A 21,625-nucleotide genomic window follows, 5' to 3' on the forward strand; every position below is an offset into this window, starting at 1 on the left:
GAAGATGGCGTCTGCTGATGCTTTTATACCCCAGGCGCCGGGGAAAGGGCGACTTCAGCCGACGCCGGACCCAGACTTTGGAATCCGGTCGACCGAAGGGCTGCCTGAGGCAGGACAACCCATATGTCAGGACTGCAGTTGCATACCTATCGGACATCTACATTTATGGTAGGTACAAAACTGTAATTTCCGGAAGTCTTAGTATTCCTGGGACACTCAGGGCTCTTCTTCCCCCAGCGGTAGAGGGGGACCGAATGGATGCCGGCGCAGAGGGGGTCCGCGGAACTTCTGGTCTTAAGAACCTTTCTCTGACAGACCCGGGCAGCAACCCTGAGGGGTTGCCCGACTGCTCTACTCTGGAGGCAGTCGAGGAACGATTATCCTTGCACCCAATGGCATGGGAGCCCATAACAACGGACTGCTGTATGCTTCAAATCATATCCAGAGGATACTCTATCCCCTTCGTGGGTTCCCCTACATCTCCCAGACACCTCCCGGACACACCACCCACGCAAAGGGAGGCAGCAGCACAGGAAATTTCCAAGCTGCTTATGAAATGAGCCATCAAAACCGTCCCCCTAGATCAATCAGGATCAGGCTTCTACTCCAGGTTCTTTTTGGTGCCAAAGAAAATGGGGGACTTGAGGCCCCTCTACCCTGCTCTTGTCCATTGCCAGTGAAGTTCCGGATGGTCACGCTACAGTCCATCATGCTGTACCTGCAAGAGAGCGACTGGATGTGCTCGTTAGAGCTACAGGATGCTTACTGTCACATAAAAATGCACAGAAGCTCCAGGAGGTTCCTCTGTTTCTGGCTAGGAGTCTATCCTTACCAATTTCAAGTCCTGCCCTTTGGTGTCACCACAGCCCCCAGGGTGTTTACCAAAGTGATGGCGGTTGTAGAGGCTCACCTGAGGCTTAAGGGGATTCAGGTCCGTCCGTACCTGGACGATTGGTTCCTCACTGCTCCCACCAGGCATCTACTTTCCCAAACCAGGATTACTTCCTGACACTTGCCTGGCATCTGGGCATAACAATCAACACATCCAAATCTCTCCTAAATCCTGTACGGGTGATGGACTACATTGGTGCCAGGATAGATGCTCTTCAGTGCAAAATATTCCTGACCTCGGAGAGAGTTCAAAATCTGAGGATGTATGTCTGATCTACCATTCTTATCTTCCAACGGCAGAATCAGTGTTGAGGACCCTAGGCTCAATCGCGATGACCATAACTCTTCTCCCGTGTGCTCTGTTACACATGCAGATTCTTCAGTGAATGCAAGTGGATGTTCATGTTTCACTGTTGCAGTCATCACATTTGGGTTATTTGCTTGCAGTAGCCCTCAGTCGGCCTTATTATCAAAGTCTTGGGTCCTGTGTCAGTTGCTGTCTTATCTTCCATGACGTCAGGTAGTCAGGGGTATAAAGCATGCAGCCGACGCCATTACATCAGTCTTTCTTGCCGGGCAGTGCCCGAAGGAGAAGCAGTTCGCAAGTACCAGCCGGCAGACTCCTGAAATTTTTATTTTCGAGTTTCCGATCCGAAGTCTTCAACTAAGCTAAGTACCCCATTGGGGATAATTTTTCTTGCTCTAAACCGATGTCATTAAAAGTTAACAATTGTATTTCTTGTGGAAAGCAAATGCCTCAAAGATTTTCATTCGTACTGCATTCCTTGCTTAGACCCAGACCACGACGTACCTCGCTGTCGGTTTTCTGCCTTATTCAAACCACATACTATTCTTTGTCAGTTCATTTACGCATCCAAATATTTTGGTACTCTAATTTTCCAGAAATGGCTTTGGTAAGCCACCCGACTACAAACATTCCGAAAAAACGCAAAGATATAGAGAGACAGACCGCATAGGTCCAAAGCTGCCGACGACACTTCTCCTAAGCTAGTCGCTAATTCGCCAGTACTCAGGCGCTTTCGCGGCCCCTGATGCCCACTGCTTCAGATTCGTAGGCCTCTACTGAGACCCATTTGGAATCTGGTATGCCGTGAGATGCTTCTTTGACTGTGGAACCTGTGGATGTCCCTACCTTGGATGGATCCGGAGCCACTGTGCAGGCAACTGGCTTCTGAGGGTGCATTCAGACCTACTGACTTGCATATTAAACAAACGCCATCTTCTTCTTCCAGGCCTAAAACTCGATCCATGCCTAAAAAAAAACAACACCCAGACCGCATGGTCAGGCTCCTATGCCTAAAAAAACAAATAAGAATGTCTGAAGACCTTATTACTCTAATCAGGGAAAGCCACCCTTCCCCCTCTGAGACCTAGGACTGATTTTCCTTCGGATTCTTCTGATCAGGATTCTGAAATTTCTGTTTGCTTTGACCGGGATTTGCCCTTATCTACCTATGAAGATACTGATGAGGAGGACTCCATTCTTTCTGCTTCCCCTCCAGAGGATTTCTCTTTTGGTGAAACCTTGCATACTCTTAGGGAGCATTTCCGCTGGGAAAGCCAGGATTACTTTGACTCCAAAAAGAGGCTTAGGGAATTCTTACTCCTGCCTCAACACAGGCCTTTAGCTATCCCTCCTGTACTGGACATTGTAGATGATGCCTTCTCAGAATCTAGCCTGGTCCCTGACACTTTACCTCCTGCTCCCAGAAAACCTGATAGGTATTACAGGGTACCTGACTCACAAGTTCCTCTTTAAAACTGCTACTGTGGATCCTGAGACCATTTCACAGGGACCTAAGGGCATTAAGGCTACTATTGCCAAAAATTGTACCGCCTCTGATAGAGATTCCAGGGTTCTGGATAGATGAGGTAAGAAGGTATACACTTCTGCAACTTTGGCCATTAGGGCCTTAAACTGCCAGTTTCATATGTTAAAGTATCAGCAGCATATTATTGGATTGCTTAAACAGAAAATGATGTTGATTCCTGACTGTGCTGAAAATAAAGAATTACAGGATTTAATGCATTCTGCTGAACAAGTTGGAAAACCTACTTTGCAATGTGGTTTTGATTCATTAGAGGCATCTTGCAGGGCTGCTGTCATTGGGTCTGTACATAGAATACATGCTTGGCTTAAGGAGCAATCTTTGCCAGATCATGTTAAAGCTAAATTACTGGATGCTCCCTTAAACCAAGACAGCCTCTTTGGCAACAAAGCAGAAGAAGTACTTAAAAAGATGGAGGAAAAAGCTAAATCTATGCAAACTGTTAGATTTCCTGCTAGTACAGCCTCCCAGATTTAGTAGGCATTGACCCTCTAAGAATTGCTCCTTTCCTGCCTCTTCCAGGCCTTCTCATTCCAAACCCAGAACCAGCAGAACACCTAGGCTTCAGCCCCAAGGTACAAACAGGCCTAAGAAATTGGGGGGGGGGGGGTCCCACTTCCAAAGCAGGGAGTAGTAAGACTCCACCCCCCTCCATGGTAAACTGTCTCAGTGACTTGACTTTAAACCGTCCAAGCCCTGCTCTACTGACTGTTCCTTTAGGGGGAAAGACTGCCCTGTATGCAAAAAGTTAGGAACTCATTACCCAGTACAAATGGGTTTTAAATGTAGTTTCCCAAGGATACAGATTCCACTCCTTACTAGCCCCAAACAGTTGGCCAGACCTACCCCCAAATCAGTGGGCAGAGGCTCAAAAGCAATTCCTCTCTTTTAAGCATCAGGGCTATTCAGCCTGTCCCAGAAGAAGAATTGGGGGCAAGGTTTCTACTCGAGACTTTTTCTGGTATCCAGAAAAGACCATTCCTGGTGTCCTAACCTGGACCTGTCTATCCTAAACACATTTTGGTAATCCCAAAATTCAAGATGCTAACTCTTCATCAGCTGCTTCCCATGCCAGGCAAAGATGCCTGGTTGGCAACATTGGATTTAAAGGAAGCCTACCGGCACATCCCAATAAGGGAATCTTGCAGAAGGATACCTACACTTCAGAGTAGGCTACATGCACTATCAGTTATCTGCACTCAGGCAGAAAGCCAGGACATACTATTAAATCTTCTGGCATTTGTAAAGAAATTGCTAACTTCTCTGGGATACACCATAAATGAAAAGAAATCACATCTTGTACCCTGCCAACAAATTGTATTCCTGGGAACAAGCTTGAATACAACTTCCCAGATGGCCTATCTCATGCCAGAGAAACAAGTTCATTTGACATCCTACTTCAAACTACTGGCCACAAAGACCCAGCTATCTGCAAAGAAAATACTGCAAGCCCTGGGGTTCATGGCCTCTTGCATTCTACTAATTCCATATGCAAGACTGCATATGAGGAAACTACAATGGAATCTAAAAAACTTATGGTGTCAACATTCTCAGGATCTAGAATCGGTGATTCCTATCATACCTTGTCTACAGATAGAGTTCCTTTGGTGGGCAGAGGCCTGCCACCAAAACAAGGGACTGCCATTCACTCTATCCCCTGCCGCCCAAACCCTAACAGACACATCAGAGTATGCATGGGGGCTCACTTGGCAGGGCAGTGCATTCAGGGCAAATGGAACCCAAGTAAAATGCATCTGCATATCAATCAAAAAGAAATATTAGCTGTACAGAATAATCTGACAGCCTTCAAGGACTGCATTCTTTCATGACAATTATTGGTAAAGACGGACAACACCACTGTTATGTGGTACATAAACAAGCAGGGGGGAACCCACTCATATCCTCTCTGCAGACTAGCCATGGCTCTGTGGAACACAGCCTTGAGCTACCAAGTGCTCCTACAGGCTCAATTCCTGCCAGGAAAGCTAAATACACTGGCGGGTGACCTAAGCAGAAATCTCATGGACCTACACACGAGTGGAACCAAAGATATTCAACATGTTGAGAAACAAATGGGGGAGCCCAGAGATATACCTGTTTGCCCCCCCCCCCACCAGAACTACCAATTGGACAAAGTCTGCACAAGGACTCCAAACAAACAAGCTTGGAAAGTGGATGCCCTGTCCCCCACCTATCAGTTTATGCCTTTCCTCCTCTGCCTCTCCTCTCCAAGGTACTACTAAAGATCAAGCAGGACAAACCAAGAACAATACTGATTGCACCAGACTGGCCACACCAACACTGGTGCCCCCTCTTGCGCAATGTCACTGCTGGCACCATGGCACCTGCCTCAGACCCCTGCCTTGCTATCCCAGCAGGAGGCCAGATTCTGCACCCACAGCTTCAAACCCTGAACCTGGCAGCCTGGCTAATTACCTGATCTCCCCATTACCATCCCCTCAGTAAGCAAGTGATGGATGTCATTCTGGAGCAAGGAGGCCTAGTACTAGAAAATCCTATGCTGAAAAATGGGAAAGATTCTGTTCCTAGAGCCAGACTCATGGGATGGGCACAGCAGCGCCCAATTTACCTCAGATTCTTCAATACTTAACTGAGATACTTCACAAGGCGCCTTTCCTTTTCCTCCATCAAAATTCATGCCTCAGCCATTTCAGCTCATTACAATACAGAACCACCCCTCTTCTCTCATCCACTGCTGAAGCAATTCCTCAGAGGGGCCAAAAACTTAAGACCACCCGGGAGAGCCCCTCCTCCCGCCTGGGACCTTAACTTTGTATTGGAAAAGCTCACTCTACCTCCCTTTGAGCCCGCTGCAAATTTGTGTCCTTCGGCTTTTCCCGGTTAGGGGTCGCCACAGCGGAACTCCGGTCCGCTAATGATTGGCAGTAGAGTTTTACGTGCTGGCTTGCCGGGCCTAACGCACAACCTTCAACGAAGGAATGCCCGTTCACGCATGCCGCCGTACAGAAGACGCTCTAACTGAGAATCGAACGGGCAATGTCTAACTGTGAGGCCAGCTGCAAATGCAGAGTTAAAATTCCTTTCTTGGAAAACAGCCTTCCTTCTAGCCATCACTTCAGCAAGAAGGGTGCCTGAATTACAGGCCCTCATGGCAGTGGAGCCTTTCATCATCTTTCATGTGGACAGGGTGTCTCGGGACCAATCCCTCCTTCATGCCCAAGGTGGTATCCAGTGTGGCCCTTAATCAGTCCATTCATTTGCCAACCTTTTTTTCTAATCCACAAAACAAAGGGGAATGAATACTGCACTCCTTGGACAACTCCTTGGACATGCACAGACAACTTAGATTTTACTTGGACAGGACTAAACCTCTCAGGAAATCTGAACAGCTGCTGGTTGCATTTGCTGCAGGGGTAGAGGGGAAGGCCATTTCAAAGCAAACAATTTCTAAGTGGATAGGCCATTGCATTCATTTCTGCTATAAGCATCATGGAAAACCTACCCCACAAAGGGATAAGACCACATTCAAACAAGGCTGTATCTAACTCTACAGCCTTTCCCAGAGGTGTCTCTACCAGGGACATCCTAGAAGCTGGTACCTGGAGTTCTGTACATACCTTCACCAAGCATTACCACTTGCCAATTTTTTCTAAATCCAGAGCTGGCTTTGCCACTGCAGTCTTGCATAGCCTTATAGCTGGTCCTAATGCTATCTAATTACCTCCACCCATACTTAGCTTTGGGAATCTACCCAAATGTGATGACTGCAACAGTGAAACAAAAAGAACATAGTACAGTTGTGTACACTTACCAAAAGTGTAGATGTTCCGAGTGTATTCACTGTTGCAATCCTGGTTACCCTCTCTCCAGCCCCCTGACTTCTATTGACTATACAGCTATTCTTGTTTACTATGCTTAAAGCTTTTTGGTGTATTTGCTTTTTTGTTGGAGGTGTAACTTTGTATAGAATTGCTTTCCATTATGGGGGCACCTGATATCTGGGGCAAGAAAAACTGATGTAATGGTGTCGGCTGCATGCTTTATACCCCTGACTACCTGATGTCATGGAAGATGAGACAGCAACCGACTCCAAACCCAAGACTTTGATAATCAGGCCAATTGAGGGCTACTGCAAGCAGATAACCCAAATGTGATGACTGCAACAGTGAATACACTCCAACATCTACATTTATGATAAGTGTACACAACTGTATGTTCAATGGTCCCTGTTGGAACTGCCATTGACTTATCCTATCCAACTAAGTTGAGTGTGTCGGTCGTCCCTCATATGGTGGATGAGCTCTCCGGACATTTTGGAGGGATGACCCTTTGTTCCAGCCCCGGCCCAAACCACAGTGACCACGGATGCCTCCCAGCTCGGGTGGGGGAGCATTGTTCGGGCAGGACAGTCCAAAGCCTGTGGTTCCTCCATAGAGACCAGCTTGCATATCAATGTCCTCTGGGTATGGTTGCTATTCAGTTGGACAACATGTCAGTAGTCTGGTATATCAACAAACAGGGAGGGACCAGATTTTATTTGTCGTGAGGCCATGAGAGTGTGGGAATGAGTGATCTCCACCGATCGCTTTCTCATTGCAACACACATTCCGGGATGGTCCAACATTCTAGTGGACAGGCTATGTCAAACCATTCTGATGCCTTACGAGTGGTCTCTGAATCTGTTGGTAGCGGAACAGATCTTCAGCGAGTGGGGTCAACCTTTCTGCGATCTCTTCGCATCTCCTTCCAACGCGAAGTGCAGCAAGTTTTTCACTCTGAACCCCCTGCCAGGGTAGTCCCCCAGAGACGCTCTAGTTCATGCTTGGCCTCCTGGTCTTCTGTATGCTTACCCTCCCAGTACCTCTCATTCCGAGGTTTCTGCAGAAAGCTTGTCGACTGTGGAGCAAAGTGATCCTCATTTCCCCATTCTGGCCTCGCCAAGTATGGTTTCCCTTCCTTTGGTGCCACCTTCTGGCTCAATTTTGGATGCTAGATCCTATTCGGGATTTAATTTCACACCCTACAGGGGTGCCTCATCTGAGTCTGGACAGCCTGAAGCTCACAGCTTGGCTGCTCCAGTTCCCATAATTGCTAGGACTCCCGGACTATCCTCCTCAGATCTATTTTGGTAGCTGCTGATAAGTCTTCGACCAGAAAAGTTTATCGCAGTAAGTGGAAACGTTTTTCTTTCTGGGCCTCTCAAGGAGTTTAGACCCTTTCATGGCCCCTATTTCCGCTATTCTTGATTTTCTAGCTGATATTTTCCAGCGCAGCGCTAGTTCTTCTACTGTCAAAATTCAGTTGGCTGCCATTTCTCATTTTCATGTTGGTGAGAATTCTGCCTCCTTAGCATCTTCCAGACTGTGTAAAGCCTTTATCAAAGGAACCTTTTTTGTTACGCTCCCCCAGTCAACGATCCTGTTCCTCTGTGGGACCTTACTATGGTTCTTCAAGCTTTGATCGCTCTGCCTCACCTGCAGATCTAAAATTTTTATCGTGGAAAACAGCTTTTCTGGTGGCTATTACCTCTGCTAGAAGGGTTTCAGAATTACAGGCCTTGTCCATCAAACTTCCGTACATGATTTTTCATAAAGACAGAGTTTCCCTTCGAACTAATCCATCCTTTCTTCCGAAGGTGGCATGACCAGTCAATGTCAATTAGACCATCAATTTGCCTGTGTTTTTTCCCAATTTTATGAACAAGATTGAATACAAACTCCACATGTTGGGTGTTCATAGTCCAGTTATGATTCTACTTGCACAGGACAAAAAAATTTCCGTAAATCTGATAAATTGTTAGGTTTCCCCAAAAAGGGTTTATAGAAGGAAAGCATCTCCAAGGTCACTATAGCTAGATGGATTTCTTCATGCATCCTGCAGGTCTACAAGGACAGAAGCATGTCTCCTCTAGGTCAGGTAAAAGCTCATTCTACTAGGTCCATGGCTACGTCTGCGGCCTTTTGGTCTAGAGTGTCTTTGGATGACATTTGTTCTGCAGCTACTTGGTCCTAATCTCATACATTTATTTTTCATTACAAATTGGATTTGACTTCCAGAAGGAGAGCATCCTTTGATTCTGCGGTGCTCCGGAATATCCTTCCATGAGGGCCTCCCAGCAGTTTAGTAGCTGGGGACTCTGTCCCAGAGGTTGAAGACCAAATGAAGTAAACTACTTCAGATAAAGAAGTTATGTACTCACCATAACATTCCATCTGAGTAGTTGTACTTCATTTGTCTTCAACCATCCCTCCCTCCATCCCCCGGACCTTGACGCATGATCAGCCTACGGGCTGCAGTATAGGTCACAAGTATATTTATCAGGTTGGATTCTCAGTATAAGTTCAGCAAACTCGATCTGAGGATGGAAGGCAGTAGAGGTGCATTACAGGTAAGGGGAGGAGTCTGGAGCTCGGAGCTGATGCTAGCAAAAGTTGTCGGCTCAGATCCAATATGGATCCGTATCCCACAGGTTGAAGACAAATGAAGTACAACTACTCAGATGGAACGTTATGGTGAGTACATAACTTCTTTTTTCTGTTGATGTGGCTTAGTATTATTACAAAAGGAACAAGATGAAAGTACTCTCTCAATATCCTTTGACATAGAAAGCCAAAATACTACTCCTCTCGCCCTTCTTTTGGTAGAAGTAGCCACGATGCAAAATGTATTGTACACTTATTGCAAAGATTTTGGAACAATCACTTTTGGACATTTCATGATATAATTGTCAAACAAAATCTCAATTCTGTAAGGAAAATAAGGTTGCAGGTATATTGGTAAACAAGATTGCTTTGACAACCATCCGTGACTGATAAAGTGGTTGAGCTGCTGAAGAATTGGATCTGAGGCAGTGTGACTTCTAAGCTTATCAAGATGTGTGGAAGAAAAATTTCTCACTTCCATGACTTCAAAATCATGTTTCTTATTTTCATGCTTTTCAGTGGTATTTCTGGGTAATCTGTATAATATATCAGCAAGATAAAAAAGTTTGCCTTTTGTGTAGACAGGGTTGAAGTTATACTTTTTGCAATTTCAACATCATGCATTGCAATCCGGCAGGAGCTGTATGCATAAGCTTTCTCAAAATGGACGGTGAGTGGTGCAGCAGTACTGTTGTCGCCTCACAGCAAGAGGTGCTCCAGTTCGATTCTCGGCTAGAGTGTCTTCTGTGCGAAGTCTGCATGTTCTCCTTAGATTCGTGTGGGATTCCTCTGGGTACTCCGGTTTCCTCCCATGTTACAAAGACATACATCTGGAGCATTTCTCCCTGGGCTTCCACTGAAAATCGGCTTTGTTCCAAATCAGACTTTCCCAGTAAACATGTTAAATAGTGACTAGAAGTTGGTGATGTGTTTCAATCTGATTAGCAGGTCGACCATAAATTAATCATGGTACTTTGAACATGCAAGCACAATTGTCAAGAGCTCTTTCTCATTCTGCGCATACTGCATCTCAGTTTGAGTTAGAGTTCTGAATGCATAGGCTACTGCTCTACCCTCTTGAAGAATGACTGCTACAAGAACAAAATTCGAGTCATAAGAAAGAGTTACTGGTTTGTGAACATCGTAGTATCTGAGAGTTGGTGGTCTGGCAATTTTCTGTTTCAGGACATCAAATGCTCTCTGGTAGTGTTCTGACCATGACCAGGATACATCTTTGCATGTCAACTCTCTAAGCGGTGCTGGAAGTTGGCTCAAGTCTGGAATGAACTTGCCTACATAATTAACCATGCCAAGAAAACGTTAAAGGACTTGAACATTGTCTGGAGCTGGCATCTCAAGAATTGCTGTTTGCTTGGAAGGATCTGGTTGTAAGCCTGAACTGGCAAACAAATGACCAACATAAGTAACTTCTTGTAGCCTGAATTTGCACTTCTGAGGATTCAGCTTAAGATTCACATCACAGGCTCTTTCCAGTACTTTTTTGAGGTTTCTGTCATGCTCAGCTTCACCATTACCTCCTACTAGAATATCATCTACTATATTAGCACACAGATAACCAGAACAGAATTGTTCCATGGCACACTGGAAGACTTCACTGGCAGAATTTATCTCAAATGGCATTCTCAAAAATCTATACCTGCCAAAAGTAGTACTGAAAGTGGTTAGCAATGAAGATTTTTGGTCAAGCAAAATTTGCAAAAATGAACTCTGCATCTAAGACAGAAAAAACAGTGGCATTTGGCATAAGAGCAGGGACGACTTTCACTGTACACATTGGATAATGAGGTCTTTTCAGTGCTTTGGTCAAATCTCTTGGATCAATACATATTCTGATATCGTATGAGATTTTCTTATGGGCTACCACCATGGAAGATACCCATTCAGTAGGGTTAAAAGAACCTACTGGACATATCACTCCTTGCTGCACCATTTTGTCTAGCTTGGTCTTGACTCTGTTCTGCATAGCTACTGGAACTTTCTGGTCTGGTCTGACAACGGCGGACTTCAGGGTCTAACTTCATGGAGTACACTACTGGGACTTTGCCTAGTTTGCCCTCAAAAAGATCAGCATAGGTAGAGAAAATGGACTGGGCAAAATTAGAACAGTGGTCATTCAAGCTTAGTGTGGACTTCCTTATTAAATTATATTCCCATTTTGAAACTGTCTTTGAGCCTAATAATGACTGTACATGCCTTTTGACTATGTAAAATTGCAAGTCATAGCTGTTCCCAGCAGAGTAACATGAAATCACTAATGAGCCTTCGGTCTGAATTTCTTCACCACCATAAGCAACAAGGTTTGCATACTCTGCCAAATCAAGCTTCTCACCAGCACATACTCTAGCAAATGTTTCACATTACATTACAAACATTACACTTCGAACCTGTGTCAGCTTTGAGCTCTATGGGTCTCCTGTTTATCCGAACAGTACTTCATTCTTTGCTCATAAATCTACTGCATTGACTGTTTCATTAAGAACCAACACACCATCAACATAAAAAATAGGGTCACAGCTTTCTAATTGATCAACTTGTCTCTGAATGTTCTCTTTTTAATAAAAGAATGAGCCTCGTTTCATTTCGAAAATCTTTGGAAATGATTCCACTTTTTACATCTGTGGCATTGCTGACCAAAAGCTAAGCACTTTTCTCTTTTAGACACATGCTTTTGCTGACTCACCATTGTGCTTTATTGAGACTGTGCATGCCTTGGAATTTGCCAAAAAGCTAAGGGGTTTCCCAGGGAGTGTTACAGGACCTGCAGCAGCCCCCATGTGCTAGGGCCTGTTTCTTTTAACCACGCGCTGCATACTATCAACATTAGCACTAGAAGGTACTGGAAGCATGCATTTCTCATTTGTAAACATATTTGTGTGCTTTTTTTGAGCTCATATATATGACAAATCTCAATGGCCTTCTTTAAATTTAAATCACTGTCACTATGCAAAGTCTTTCTCACAGCATCATCTTTAATACCACACACAAGTTTGTCTTTTATCAACTCATAAAAAGACGAACAGCCAGCACTCAACTGGAGAAAACCTCTTTTAATGTACAAAAACAGACTGGTTTCGGCCCACTGGCCTTTTTCAATGTAAAACCCCATCAGTACATACCCCACCTTGTATATCCAAACATAATGGAATAATTGAACCCCATTAAACAATTATTAGAAACGTTCATTAAGACCAGGTGAAAACGGTCCCCCCAATTTCACAATCCAAGATTTTTCTTTTCTATTTAATACATCATGCCAACCACTTTTCATTGATCTGTGTCCCAACACGATCAATAACAATAAATTTAAAGGTAGCTGTCTTATGCATGATGGTATGTTCATATAAAGCATTAGCTGAATATTTATTTCTAATACTACTTAAATGTTATGAAATCCATAACTTTAATGGTCTGGAAGTCTAACCAACAAAACAAAGCTGTGCAAGAGCAGACTGCCAAATAAACAGCCCAATCACTGTTACAATTACCAAACATTCCTATAGAAAAAACTTTAGATGTAATTCTACTTGAAAATTCTTTTGTTGAACAAATAAATTTACAGAAAGAACAATGGCCACAAGGTTAACAACCAACCACTTGTGTGCCATCTATAGTAGTTTGCACAGAATTTGTTGAAGGGAAAAAATGTTTGTAATGGCTAAAATAACTACTTCATTTCCTTTTCGGAAAGGAAAAACTAACCTCTTTGACCTAATAACTCATAATCTATCATCTTTCAAAAGGATGTCCCAATGTTGGGTGTACCAAATCTAAAAATCTAGGAGTATTTCTGCCATAGGTAGTAGTAAATCTGATTTTGTTATCTGAGCAAAGGCAATCACTTCTATATTTAAGAAGCTCATTTCTTGGAAGTGATTGTACCTCCCTACTGGTCTGCCTAACTTTAGCCAATGGGTAACCATGTTCAACAAAAAGATTTATTAAATCTTTGTCAAAATGTATATAATCTTCAGTATTTGAGCAGATTCTATGTATTCTCAAAAACTGTGACTTGGGTATATTGGCCATGATATGTTTAGGATGACAGCTGGAGGCGTGAAGTAACGTATTTGAATGGTGGGGTTTTCTATATAATGTACTGGGCAAAGTCCCATCAGATAATTTAGATACAGTAACATCTAAAAAAGAAATAGATGAAACATCATAATTTACTATAAATCTAATACCCCACTTACTTTCATTCAAATACTGGATGAATTCCTGTAAATATACAGCATCCGATTTCCACCGTTGGTTCTTCGGATTTTGGTGATAATTGAATGGAAGAGTGAATACCATTCTGCCAGATGTAATTATGAGCTTAACAGAGTCTGGATAATGTGGACATGGACTTTAACATCTTTATTGATAACTGAATATTTTTGGAAATTCTTGGAGCTTTGAAATATATTTATTTGTTTCTCTGGACCTGGTTATAGCTGCTCTGTGCTTTAATATTGTTGATTGTTATGGGATATACATCATTGCAACATTTTGGTGTATTGTGATTGCATATAAAGTGTTAATATTTTTTATTATAAGCTCCTTTTTGTTAAGGTATAACATTTGGGGCTTTATTATCAACTGTTATCTGGTTGATATTAATTGAGCTGGTTTTGTGTGCAGTTTATAATATTGTGTGGTATTAACCAAGGTGACAAACAGTCAGCTTTCTTAAACTATGGATTTAACGGCCATTTTAAAGGGCTTATCAGCAGATAAAGAAGACATCCTGGTTTTTGGGATGGGTAACACAAATATTATGGGAAGTCAGGTAGTAAGCAGTCCTGATCGAATGTGTACTACTTTGACCAGCTTACAAACCATATGAAAAATGTAAGATCTTCTGTGTGGCTTTTAAGACTTTTTAAGGCCTATTTAGAAAAAGGCATTACTCCTAGGGGCCTGAAAGTCCGTATTAAACCTTTAGTTGGTCAGCCAGAAGATATATTATTATCATCTTGGGCTGATATTCAGCAAAAAACTTCTTTACAGTTTGTTAGAACTTTACATGACATTTATGAACGAAAAATAGATTTATATATACCTGAAGTTGCTCAAACATTTGAGAAGGCAGAATCTTTTGAGGGTTCTGTTATGTATAAAGAATGTTTCAATAAGCTTAGAGAAGAATTGCTTCTCTATGAACAAAGTTTAAAAGAAAGAAAAATAAGTAAATTTAATCAATCTGAGGGACTACCAATTAGGTAAGCCCTTTGAGTACATTAAAAATGGTAAAAAAGGCAAAAATGTTAGATTTGCTCCGAAAGAGTTTATGCCTACTGGACAAAAAAGGAAAAGAAGCAAGTCCACTTTGAAAATAATCTGAGTGATACTTCTGGGGAAGATCATATACGGATGTAGAGGTTGATGGGCAGCAAATGCCACCAGCTACCGAAAAGTCCTGTACTGTGGTACAAGACAATCTGCCACTGAATTCTGAACTGGACCCTTTATCTTTGGGAAAAGGAGGGGGGGTAAGAAGCATAGGTCCAAAATAGGAATTGATGGGTCTCTGGAGGCAATGCTGAACTTTTTGAAACCCAGGTAGTGTCTTCAAGTAATGTGATTAACATCTATTCAGTGGTTCTGTCTGAATCTGAGTGTTTGTTATGGAGCAAAAGCCTAAATTTTATTCCAGTTTTTTGTCCCTGAAGATGTCTTTGTTGAAGATTTATATGCATTTTGCAGACTGCTCAATTTGAAATTATATTTTCAGAATGTTGAATGTGTTAGTGAGAACAGTGGCTTCAAGTTTAATAAATCAACATTTGTTCCACCTATGAACAAGAATGTAGAGGTATTTCATAACTGCATACTCAAGGAGTTGCACTTTGGTTTAAATGGTCAACAATATGTTTCTCCTTTAAATTTGTCTATGGAAGAAATGAATGCCTTGACACAGTTGAAAAATAATAAAAATATTGTTATTGTTCGAGCTGATAAAGGTGGAGTAACAGTTATAATGGATAAATCTTTGTATGTTACTGAAGCAAATAATCAGTTACAAGATAGTAGATTTTATACTTGTATGCCCCATGATCCCACATTTGATTTCAAAAAGGAAATTGATGTATTTTTGGAGTCTGCTGTTAGTGAGGGAATTATTGATAAATGTACTATGTTTCATCTGAAGGTTAAAAATACATCTTCTCAATAGTTTTACTTCCTTCCTAAAATTCACAAGGGCATGCAGAAGCCCCCGGGTAGACCTATAGTCTCTGGTAAGGGCTCCCTCACCGAACCTCTGTTTGCTTATCTTACTATCTATTTAAAGCCATTGTTATCAGGAGTGCGAGCCAGGATAAAGGACACTACCGAATTTCTGAACATTATTTCTGATGCCCAATTAGTCAAATTGGTTACTATGTACATTGGACGTTGCATCCTTGTATTCTAGGATTCCCCATTGGGCTGGCCTATGTGCTTTAGAATATTGGTTAGATAGGATGTCCTTATATAATCCTGGTTTCAATGCATTTTTGTTATGCTTGGCTGAGAATGTTTTATCTAAACATGTATTTTTCTTCAATGCTAAATGTTTTCTGCAGTTCAGAGGTACAGCTATGGTTGCATCTTTTGCACCCATTTATGCCAACCTCTTTATGGGGTATTTAGAACATTTATATATGATATGCATCATAATATTTTTCTTGGCGAAACTGACATCTGGCATAGATTTTTGGATGACTGCTGGATGGTGTGGAAATTGGACGCTGTATATTTACAGGAATTCATCCAGTATTTGAATGAAAGTAAGTGGGGTAGTAGATTTATAGCAAATTATGATGTTTCATCTGTTCCTTTTTTAGATGTTACTGTATCTATATTATCTGATGGGACTTTGTCCAGTACATTATATAGAAAACCCCACCATTCAAATACGTTACTTCACGCCTCCAGCTGTCATCTTAAACATATCACGGCCAATATACCCAAGTCACAGTTTGAGAATACGTAGAATCTGCTCAAATACTGAAGATTATATACATTTTGACAAAGATTTAATAAATAGTTTTGTTGAACGTGGGTACCTATTGGCTAAAGTTAGGCAGACCAGTAGGCAGGTACACTCACTTCCAAGAAGTGAGCTTCTTAAATATAGAAGTGATGGCCTTTGCTCAGATAAAAAAATCAGATTTACTACTACCTATGGCAGAAATACTCCTAGATTTGGTGCAACAACATTGGGACATCCCTTTGACAGATGATAGATTATGTGAGTTATTAGGTCAAAGATGTTCATTTTCTTTTCAGAAAGGAAAAACTTTAAGTAGTTATTTTAGCCATTACAAACATTTATTGCCTTCAACAAATTCTGTGCAAACTACTATAGATGGCACACAAGTGGTTGGTTGTTACCCTTGTGGCCATTGTTCTTTCTGTAAATTTATTTCTTCAACAAAAGAATTTTCAAGTAGAAATACATCTGAAGTGTTTTGTATAAGAATGTTTGGTAACTGTAGCAGTGATTGGGCTGTTTATTTGGCAGTCTGCTCTTGCACAGCTTTTTATGTTGGTCAGACTTCTAGACCATTAAAGTTATGGATTTCAGGACATTTAAGTAGTATTAGAAATAAATATTCAGCTAATGCTTTATATAAACATACCATCATGCATAAAATGGCTACCTTTAAATTTATTGTTATTGATAGAGTATTGGGACACAGGTCAATGAAAAGTGGTTGCCATAATGTATTAAATAGAAAAGAAAAATCTTGGATTGTGAAAGAGGGGACTGTTTTCACCTGGTCTTAATGAACATTTGTGATAATTGTTTAATTTTTTTTTTTTTATTATTTATTTTTATTTAACATTTGTTAACCGGGAAAGTCCGACTTGGAATGAAGCCAATTTTCAGCGGAGGCCAAGGGAGAAAGGCTCCATATGGGGCTTAATGGGGTTTAATTATTCCATTATGTTTGGATATATAAGGTTGGGGTATGTACTGATGATGTTTTACATTGAAAAAGGCCAGTGGGCCAAAACCAGTCTGTTTTTGTACATTAAAAGATGTTTGCTCTAGTTGAGTGCTGGTTGATTCTTTTTTTGTTTTGCTTTTTGAGCCTGAGCACCTGCCATCCTTGCAGAGGTCTTGGTTTGGGGATTTTATTAACTCATCCCTTAAATCACCAAATATGCACGTTTTATCTTTGTTTCTCAAGTCAGTTATATATGCTAAAAAGTTTCACCGTCAATGTAAAGTAAGTCCCTTTCCATCGTAATATTCGTTTGGGGGTTACACATTTCTCCAAATGTACGTTTTAAGCACTGTCTTCCATGATTCAGCCAGTACCACTGTATAGCGGATGTTCATCGTGTTTCACTGTTGCAGTCATGACTGTAGGGTTCTCCCCTGCTGGCAGGCAGTCCTCGGTCGGCCAGAATCCTAAAGTCTGGCGTCGGCTGCTCAGCCATGCTCCCTGGCGTCAGAGTGCCAGGAGTACAAAGCTGGCAGCCGACGCCATGTTTTCCAGTCTTTCTTGCCGTGCGGTGATAGCAGTTCGCAAGTGCCAGTCGGCTGACTCCTGACTGTTTTATAAATGTACTTCAGTCCGAAGATTTTCTTCTCCTACTCAAAGCTAAGTACCCCATTGGGAAACTTTTTTCTTGCTCCAGTCCGATGTCAGAAAAAGTTAATTGTATTTCATGTGGGAAGCAAATACCTCATAAGGATTTTCATTCTTACTGTATTCCTTGCTTAGGCCCTGACCACGACGTAGCTAGTTGTCGGTTTTGTGCTAGATTCAATCAACGTACAATTAAACGAAGGTACGATTTTGCATTTCATTACTTCGGTAGGCATTTTAATTACAAAATGTTGTCGGATACGGTTCCGGCTACCGGAGTTCACAAATGACGCAAGGATAAAGACAGGTCTCCGAGGTCCAAACCAGACGATATCGTACAAGCAGATTCAGGTTCGGACGTCGTCAGTGAGGTGCTTTTGCAGCCTCTGTCGTTGGCCATTTTGGAACAGATGGCCGAAACTGACTCCCTCGAGGAGCCAACTAGGCCTTTGATTATTTCTGTTTTAGGACCTTCGGACAATGCTCCTTCGGATGGGTCCAGAGCCGCTGTGCAGGTACCGGCTTCCGAAGGGGGTTTCAGGCCTACTCAGCTTCTAATAAAGGCAAAGACTCCTTCCAAATCAAAGACTGCAGCCCAGGCCTCTTCTGATCTGGCACCCAAGTCTCAAACAGTTACTCAAGATGGCTGAAGACTTACTATGATTAGGGATTCACATCCCCCTCCAGATAAAAGGCCAAGGCAGGAAGTGTATTATGACTCCTCTGATCAGGCTTCTGTTTCTTCTTCTGACCAGGAATATTCTTTCCCTCCTTATGAGGACTGATGCTGAGGAATCCATTCCTTCAGCTTCTCCCCCTGAGGATTTCTCTTTTGGGGAAACTTTGCATGAAATGAGGGAACATTTTCACTGGGAAGGACAGGAGTACTCGGAATCTAAGAAAAGACTTGGGGAATTTCTTCTTCCCCAACATAGACCCCTGGCTATTCCTCCTATTTTGGATATTGTGGATGATGCTTTTTCAGAGGCTAACTTAACTCCTGACTCTTTTCCTCCAGCTCCTGTTAAGCCAGATAGATATAGGTTTCCTGATTCCCACCAGTTTTATACAAGAATCCTACTGCTGATCCTGAAAACATTTCTCAGGGTCCTAAGGGGGTTAAGGCTGCTTCTGATAAAAACCCCATTCCCACTGAGAAGGATTCCAGATCTTTAGAAAGATGGGGCAAAAAAGTGTACACTTCTGCTACTTTATCTGTTAGGGCTTTAAACTGTCAGTTTCATATGCTGAAATACCAGCAATTTCTTCTGTCTGTTTTAAAACAAAAGTTAACTTCCATTTCCGCCTGTGCAGATGATAAGGAATTACATGACTTAATGTATGCCACTGAACAAGTTGGGAAGCATGGTTTACACTGTGGATTTGATGCCTTGGAGGCTTCTTGTAGGGCGTGGTTAAAGGAACAAAACTTGCCAGATCAAGTAAAAGCTAAATTATTGGATGCTCCTGTTCAGCATAATGTTTTGTTTGGATCTAAAGCTGAAGAGGTGATAAAGAAGATGGAGGACAAGGCAAAATCCATGCAAACGGTTAAAGATTTCTTACAAGTACAGCCACTAAGATTTAGTAGGAATTGGCCTACTAAAAATTGGTCCTTTCCCAATTCTGACAGGCCTCAGATGGGTAGGTACAGACGCTCCCGAGGAAGGCCTCAAATGCAAGCCTCTTATAGACCAAGACAGTGGACTGCTTCCATTCCTAGGGGAGGAGAGGACAGGTCGCAAGCTCATAGAAAACAAACTCAATGACTCCCTCTGTTGGGCTGCAGGAACTTCTTGCCTGGAAGCCCCTCTCGGAGGAAAACTTTCTCTTTTTCACCTAAATTGGACTTGTATAACCCAAGACAAGTGGGTTTTGGATGTGGTCTCAAGAGGTTACAAATTCCATTTTCATACCCTACCAAGACCAAGCGGATGATCGGATCTTCCAAAACATCAATGGTTAGAGGCCTTAAACCAGGTGGAAGGTCTCTTGGCTATGAAAGCCATAGAACTACTTCCACTTTCAGAGATGGGACAAGGTTTTTACTCAAGGCTCTTTCTAGTCCCCAGAAAGCAAAATTCATGGAGACCCATTCTGGATTTGTCAGTCCTGAACACTTTTCTCAAGATACCAAAATTCAAGATGCTTACTCTACAGCAGCTACTTCCAATGCTGACCAAAAATGCATGGATGGTAACTTTGGATTTAAAGGAGGCATATTTACACATTCCCATCGGGGAGGAATGCAGAAAATACCTCGGGTTCAAGGCCAGATCGAGGCACTATCAATTCTCTGCACTGCCCTTTGGATTGTCTACTGCACCCAGGGTCTTCACCAAATGCCTGGCTCCAGTAGTAGCTTATTGCAGACTCAAGGGAATTCAAATTTACCCTTATCTGGATGACTGTCTTATTCAGGCAGACAGCAAGGATGTCTTACTCTAGCATCTAGAATTTGTTCGGAATATTCTCAAGTTCTTGGGATTCACTGTAAACATAAAGTCAAATTTGACACCCTTTCTGGGTGCTCTTCTCAACACAACAACCCAGATGGCATTTTTGACATACGAAAAGCAATTACAGCTGGCTTCAACTTTCAAAACCTTGGCAACACTAACTCAGCTATCTGCAAGGAAATTCCTGCAGGCTTTGGGTTACATGGCCTCCTGCATCCTTCTCGTACCATATGCAAGACTACATATGAGGAAAATACAGTGGTACCTAAAACGTGTATGGTCTCAGCATTGCCACAGTTTAGACATACAGATTACCGTCCTACCTTGTCTTCAAAAGGAATTCCTTTGGTGATCCAAGGCATGTACTCTAAACAAAGGAAAACCCTTCAGTTTGCCTCCAGCCACTCAGATACTAACCACGGACGCCTCAGATTATGCATGGGGAGCCCATTTTCAGGGCAACTGTCTGCAGGGCCTTTGGACAAAGGATCAGAAGCTCCTGCATATCAATTTAAAGGAAATGTTAGCCGTTCAGAAGGCTCTATTGGCCTTCAGGAATCTTCTACATCCAGGACAACTACTGATACTAACAGACAACACCACAGTTATGTGGTACATAAACAAGCAAGGGGGATCTCATTCCTATCCACTTTGCAGACTAGCCATGAATCTATGGAGCACAGCTGTAGCTTGCAAACTGGACCTTCAAGCTCAGTTTCTACCAGGGAAGCAAAACTTCCTGGCAGACCGTCTAAGCAGAAACCTGTCGGACCCACACGAATGGATGCTGGACACCGAAATATTCTAGATGATTACAGCAGTCTGGGGATGTCCTCACATAGACCTCTTTGCATCCCACCTCAATCATCAACTACAGATTTTTTGCACCAGGACATTCCACGAACTAGCTTGGAAAGTGGATGCACTGTCATTCAGTTGGAGAAACCTCTCTGGGTATGCCTTCCCGCCTCTACCTCTTCTTCCACGGGTGTTATTAAAGATCAAACAGGACAAACCCAAGATGATAATCTTGCTGGCCCCAAATTGGCCTTGACAGTTTTGGTACCCAATACTGAAAAACCTGTGTCTGGAGCCCCCTTGGGTTTTACCACAGACTCCGAACCTTCTTTCCCAACACCAGGGTCAGGTTCTGCACTCCCATGTCAAGACTCTCAGCCTGGCGGCATGGTTAATCCAGGGTCTACGATTCATTCTCTCCTACCCAAGCAGGTTATGGATGTCATTTTAGAAGCCAGACGTCCTAGCACTAGAAAATCTTATGCAGGAAAATGGAAAATATTTTGCTCCTGGATGCAGGCTCAGGATTCAGATCCTCTTATTCCTAACATTCCTCTGATTTTACTTTACCTGACGGACCTCTTTCAAAAGGGTCTCTCCTTCTCTTCCATAAAAATACATGCCTCTGCTATTTC

Source organism: Protopterus annectens, chromosome 1.part0 (genome assembly GCF_019279795.1).
Source record: "Protopterus annectens isolate FY-2018-M chromosome 1.part0, PAN1.0, whole genome shotgun sequence".
NCBI classification, from domain to species: Eukaryota; Metazoa; Chordata; order Ceratodontiformes; family Protopteridae; genus Protopterus; species Protopterus annectens.